Source organism: Neltuma alba, unplaced genomic scaffold (assembly GCF_004799145.2).
Source record: "Neltuma alba isolate B1F8T4 unplaced genomic scaffold, ASM479914v2 tig00010892_pilon, whole genome shotgun sequence".
NCBI lineage: Eukaryota > Viridiplantae > Streptophyta > Magnoliopsida > Fabales > Fabaceae > Neltuma > Neltuma alba.
In genome coordinates, this window is record NW_021635677.1 from 165829 (window position 1) to 172599 (window position 6771).

The following is a 6771-nucleotide window of genomic DNA, read 5'->3' on the forward strand; positions in this document are numbered from 1 at the left end:
CCACAATCTACACTCATTTTGTTTCCATGTGCTCCAATTTAAGAGCAACATTCCAAATCCACTCCCTCACCTCTCCTCTCTTTCTGGGAACACCCTACCCCTCCGCTGATTGCCCTCCTTTGTTTTTTATTTTCCCTCTCTCTCCCTTCCTCCTTGTACTCTATTAAAACGCTCAAAGGCACTAATATAAGCAAAAGCAGAAATACGATCTAGCTTCTCCATAACACAGAGATTCACTTCAAATAAAACATGGAGGAGGAGGTCTTGTCCTGGTTTAAGCTTGTGTCTCTCTGTTTCACATCCCTAGTTCTTGTTCTTAAGCTTGGTCTTGTTCTTTGGTGGCAACCCAGAAAAATCCAACTCCATTTCTCCAAGCAAGGAATCAGAGGCCCTCCTTATCACTTCTTCATTGGCAACGTCCGAGAAGGCGAGAACTCGTTGCCATGGTGCTCCAAGCTTCCTCCCAACCCATCACACCTTTCTCTCACAACATTCTCCCTCGCGTTCTCTCCTTCTACCACCACTGGAAGAAAATCTATGGTATCATCTTCTTTTTGCACAATTCCACATTCTCTCCTCCATTTGGGTATCAAAGTTCTCCCATTCCATCCAATCAAATCAATCTCCTCTTGTTTCCAACCCCCTTAGTTTAGACTCATCAATAATTAATAATTCATCATTTGCCTGCTCTATATAACCATCTCAGTAGTAATAATAATATTAATAATAAGGAATATTTGCTCTTATTCATACAGCAATAATTTGTCTACTTTCTGTGTCCTTTCTCTGTTCTGGTTTATGTGAGGACGGCATTGAGTTTTCACAATGCAGTTTGGTGTCTCTGTGATGTAGGGTCTACGCACTATGTTTCCTTCTGTTTGCTCTGATGATGCTAATGGTGGGCTATACTAGTATTTCCTAAAAAGCCAGATTTTTCTAGCATTATATATATATGTTGATTACTCATATATATGTTCATTTTAAATCGGGAGTTGATTATGAGTTACTATATAACGATCCGTAGTAATTAATCTGTTTGGTGTTGGGATTAAATGTTGAAAAAGGTGCAACATTCTTGATATGGTTCGGACCTAAGGTTCGCCTCATAGTATCCGATCCAGACCTCATAAGGGAAATCTTCAGCTCCAAGTCAGAATCCTATGAGAAAAATGAAGCGCCTCCATTAGTGAGACAGTTCGAAGGTGACGGCCTCCTCAGCCTCAAGGGCCAAAAATGGGCTCACCATCGGAAAATCATCGGCCCCACGTTCCACATGGAAAATCTTAAAGTAATTTAATTAATTAACGCTATAGATTATGACTATTCTTAGTTATCTTGTACATGCGCACACACAAATGGAACTGAAATGTGCTTTAATTTGAACCATACACAGATGCTGATTCCGGTGATGGAGACAAGCACGGTAGGGATGTTGGACAAGTGGTGGGCAATGGCGGAGAAGGAAGGTGAGGTGGAAATCGAGGTGGTGGAGTGGTTTCAGAATCTGACAGAAGATGTGATCACGAGGATGGCATTCGGAAGAAGCTATGAAGACGGAAAAGCCATTTTCAAACTTCAAGCTCAGCAAATGCTCTTAGCTGCCGATGCCTTCCAGAAAGTGTTGATCCCTGGTTACAGGTACGACTCATTAATCATACAAATATATATGTGTGTGTGTGAGTGTGTAATAATGTGGATGTTAATTAGTTGGTTTGATGGCAGATTCTTTCCAACGAAGAGCAATATAGATTCGTGGAAGCTGGACAAGAGAATAAAGAGATCTCTGGTGAGGGTGATAGAGAGGAGGAGGGGGCAGAAGGAGGAGGAAGAAGGAGAAGGGGTGAAGGATTTATTAGGACTGATGATAAAGGCGGCAAAGTCGACTAAGAATGTGACGGTGGAGGACGTAGTTGGAGAGTGTAAGAGCTTTTTCTTCGCTGGCAAACACACCACCTCTAACCTCCTTACCTGGACCACCATTCTGCTCGCAATGCATCCCCAGTGGCAGATCCAGGCACGCGACCAGCTCCTCTCCCTCTGCGGATCACGTGACCTCCCATCCAAAGATGACATCTCCAAGCTCCACAAGGTATATATACCTCTCCTTTCTTTCTTCTCGGAGCCCCTTCTCTTGATTATTATCACCACTCCAATATCCACATATAGCCTATATCCCTCAATTCTTCCTTTAACATCTTCCCATTAAACTATATACTTATATCTTTCATTTCCTTTTTGCAGTGTTATATCTCAATAAATTTTTTTTAATTTTTACAAAATTGGAAAAATACGCAGTTTTTATTTGAAATAGTGTGTAATATTTTAATTAAAAAATTTGACTCATAAGAGAAAAGCATAAAAAATAAAATTAATATCTTTTTAGTGTGGTGAATCAAAATTATAATTCTTTTGGAAAAATGATTGTGCTTTATATCTATGTTTTTCTTTGAATATAGACTTCGATCTAATTTTTTGGGAGATTTAATGGTGTGTAGTTGAGCATGATAGTGAATGAATCTCTAAGGCTATATCCCCCAACAATTGCAACAATTCGACGTGCAAAAACAGATGTAGATTTAGGAGGCTACAGGATTCCTAGCGGGACGCGAGCTCTTGATTCCAATCATGGCCGTTCATCATGATCGCAGCATATGGGGCAATGATGCGAACGAATTCAATCCTGGTCGTTTCGCGGAAGGACTTGCACATGCCGCAAATCATCCAGTGGCATTCATTCCATTTGGCCTTGGTGTGCGTACGTGTATAGGTCAAAACCTCGCCGTTTTACAGACCAAGCTAGCCCTCGCGATAATACTACAGCGTTTTAGTTTCACTTTGTCCCCAAGGTATCAACACGCACCAATGGTTCAGATGCTTCTATATCCTCAACATGGTGCCCCAATCTTCTTTCGACCTCTGTCTTAAGTTCATGATCAGGCCTCTTGATTTTCTGCATGAGGCTTTTCGTTGAAAGTACAAAAGCTACTTGTGTTTATAAGAATTAGAGAGATATGCATGGATAGAATTACTGTGGTACCCTTGTTCTTTTCCCCAGATGAACTTGTAAGTTTGATTTGGTTATGGGCAGCCGTGTCATTGGCAATTGTAATGAGTGATAGGAACTTTGATGTATAGTTGCTAGGTAGGTGTTAACTATTAGGCTAACAAGTCGATATGTGTATTTTTTTCCCACTGAGTATTGTTTTTATTTTTCTCCGCTCATTTCCTATTTGTTGGTGCCTACCATTACTACGAAATATTCTATATGTTAGTTATTTTAATCATACATGATGGCTGATAATCGTCACCAATAGACGCGTCATATATTTTCTCAGCCAAGTACTTGACGGTCTGAAACCACTACTTATTATATATCATATTTATCCGATTTATATCCAAATGGTCATTTATTTAAGTCTTCTAGTAAGGCAATAAGACCCATATGGGTATCATTATGTGACGATTTGTCTTTTATAATTTTCATATATATGGTTATAACACATGAAAGTTATAACAAATAGTCGTCACGTGAGACAGCCATTCTGTTTTTCAAAATAGGGGGACTGCTTTTGGATAAGCAATCCCCTCGCATTGCAATCACAGAACTAGCATATACAGCAAAGCAAAATCAAGAATCAAAAGAATAACAACTAGCAAATTACACATAATAAAAGTTAAGTGATTAAACAAATATACAAATACATAATACTCCGTCCAGTTCTTATTATAAGCTTTAAATAACTAATTTGTAGATGATGAAAAATGAGTTAAAGTTAGTTAAAAGTAATAAATAGTTTAGAAATATGCTTTCTCCCCTCCAAATATGTCCTTATAATAAATGAAGAAAAATTGAAAGAGAATGTGCGGAAAAATATGACAAGAAAGTATGGAAAATGATATATAATAAATAATTAAGAGCAAAATTAAAAAATATATTAAATATTAAGACAAATTCAAACTGAAGTTTATAAAATAAATAAATCCCTCACCAAATTTGAAGCTTTGAAATAGGACAAGAAGGAGTAATAATGTTGTTATATTCACAATCAAGTAGTATTGTCTGTTTTTCTTTTTCCTATTAGTCTTGATTTTTTTTAATGTCTTCTTAACTTGAATTAATTTTTTCTTCTCATTGTGAAGTTTTTCCCTCTCTGAGATTCATATTTCTTTATTGATCGTTCCTGACATACAAAACATCATCTTCATCGAAATCTGTTTCAAAGCATATTTCATGAAATGGATCATCCTTAACTCCAGTGTTTCCATATCCCATGCCGTCATCATCATTTACTTTATTTCTCAACAAAATAATAGACCATCTATTATTAGCAAGATATGGAACTTAGAAAACTTCTCTAGCTTAAGAAGCTAAAATGAAAGGCTCTTTTATATACCTTAGGTCATCACTTGTGAAGGCATTGTTATTTTCAACCCACTTGCATCCAAATATGGGAACCCAAAATCTGATATAATCCAACTTCCAAGTGTGCTCAATCACCCAAAAATATGGTATATTTACATAGATAGGATTTTTATCATTGGCATTTGATATATGCATGTTGAACAATAAGAGTTACAACATAATTTTGCATTTTGCTCTAATTATCCCGCTATTTGTTTTAGAAGATGAACCCATAGATAATATTGCTTGTGTGATAAAGCACCTATTTGCACAAACTATTTGTCAATAACTTTGATTTAGCAGAAATTAGATATGTTTTTTATTATACTTGCTACGCATGTGCTCTTTCAACCATGCTGTAAAATGTTTATTGCATGTGTTCGCATGCAAACTTTTTATTCTATTAGGATTATCCCTTCTAAACTTCTCCATATACTTGTTTACATAGCGGTCCACCTCTTCATAATTGCGCAGTACATATAAGTGTGCTTGCTATTACTATTAGCATGAGATAATAACAACTTTCATTGCCACCATTCCTTCTCCATCTTTCCTATCCCTATGCTGAGATATTGGAAGCCCAATACAGTTAGCATTTTTTAAGTAGTTGGCAGAAAAATTTGTAGCCTATTTATTGTTCAACAATATAACAATTTTTTAGTTTTATCCCTCTTTAATATATATATATACACACACATTTAAAAAAAACTATCTACACCATAATAAATAAAAAAATAATATAATATATTTATACTAAAAATTCAATGAAGTGGTGTATAAATAAGATTAAGGGTCTGTTTGGCTCAATGAGAGGAAGGAGATGGGGGAGATTTTAATGGAAGGAAGGGGAGGAGAGGAGAGTGGAAGGATTTTAATATTATCTTATTTGGATTTATAAAAGGGAGGGGAGGGAAGGAGTTTTAATATTACCTTGTTTGATTCATGAAGAGAGGGGAGGGAAAAATATTTTGACATGGACAATTTTACCTTTATTTTATTTAAGATATGGGCATAATGGTTATCACATGACAAAATATGGATATAATGGTCACAACATGACAAAATATTATCCTTTCCCTCTAAATCCTCTCAATTTTGGAGGGGAGGTTGAGGAGGGGAGGGGAGGAAAGTTTTAAAATTTTTTTCCTCCCCTCCTAAAATTTGTGTATTGCCAAATAAGAAGAAATGATCAAAATCCTTTTTCTTTCCTCCCCTCCCCTCCAAATCCCTTGTACCAAACACACCTTAAGAATTTTTTTTTGAGAAAATTATGTACAGGTCCCACATAAGATATTTTATTCATTTAAGGTCCCACGAAATGTCAAAATTACTGACAGGTCCCAAGGGACCTCAGAGTAATATATATTCTATTTGTAAAATGACATTACTTCCCCTCACATTTTAAATTCACATTTGCTCTGTCATTGCGATTTACAACCTCAGCAGCGACTATTAACAACCCAATGAGAAGGTGTTAACAACCTAAACAGTACTCGTTAACAACTTACTTTATAGAATCATATAACCTCCACATAAGAGTAAATTATAACCAAATAGCATAATCCAACAACTTTAACACTAAAATGGGAAGCTTTTTGATATCATTAAGAATTTTAACTAAACCAAATAGGATTATGGCAAAATTTTAATGCGGATATCCATTAATAACCTCAACGGTGAGTATTAATAACCCAAAGAGAGCTGTTGACAATCTAGGTAGTGTCTGTTAACAACTGACTTTATAGGATAATATAATCTCTAACAACTATATAAGATTAACTTTAACACTATTTAGTTATAATTTAGTTAGTTATAGTTAGAGGTTATATTATCCGATAAAGTCAGTTGTTAACAGACATTACTAAGGTTGTTAACAGTTCTCCTTATGTTATTAATACTTACCGTTGAGGTTGTCAATGGATCTTTGCATTAAAATTTTGCTATAATCCTATTGGGTTTAGTTAAAATTCTTAATGATATCAAAAAGCTTCCCATTTTAGTGTTAAAGTTGTTGTATTATGCTATTTGGTTATAATTTACTCTTATGTGGAGGTTATACTATAAAGTAAGTTGTTAACAGGTACTGCTTAGGTTGTTAACACCTTCTCATTGGGTTGTCAATAGTCGCTGCTGAGGCTGTAAATCGCAATGACAGAGCAAATGTGAATTTGGAATGTGAAGGGCAGTAATGTCATTTTACAAGTAGAATATATTACTCTAAGGTCTCTTGGGACCTGTTAGTAATTTTGACATTTTATGGGACCTTAGATGAATAAACTCTCTTCTGTGGGACCTGTGCATAATTTTCCCTTTTTTTTCCCTTATTATAAGCAGGACGTACGTATTATATGTCACTTCTTCTCGTTGAG

At 35.7% G+C, this 6771-nt stretch overlaps 1 pseudogene; it reads left to right on the plus strand.

Annotated features, from left to right (window-relative positions):
- The first annotated feature begins 249 nt into the window (after nucleotides 1–249).
- On the plus strand, nucleotides 250–3001 carry LOC114759758 (cytochrome P450 734A1-like; annotated as a pseudogene).
- Nucleotides 3002–6771: the final 3770 nt, after the last annotated feature.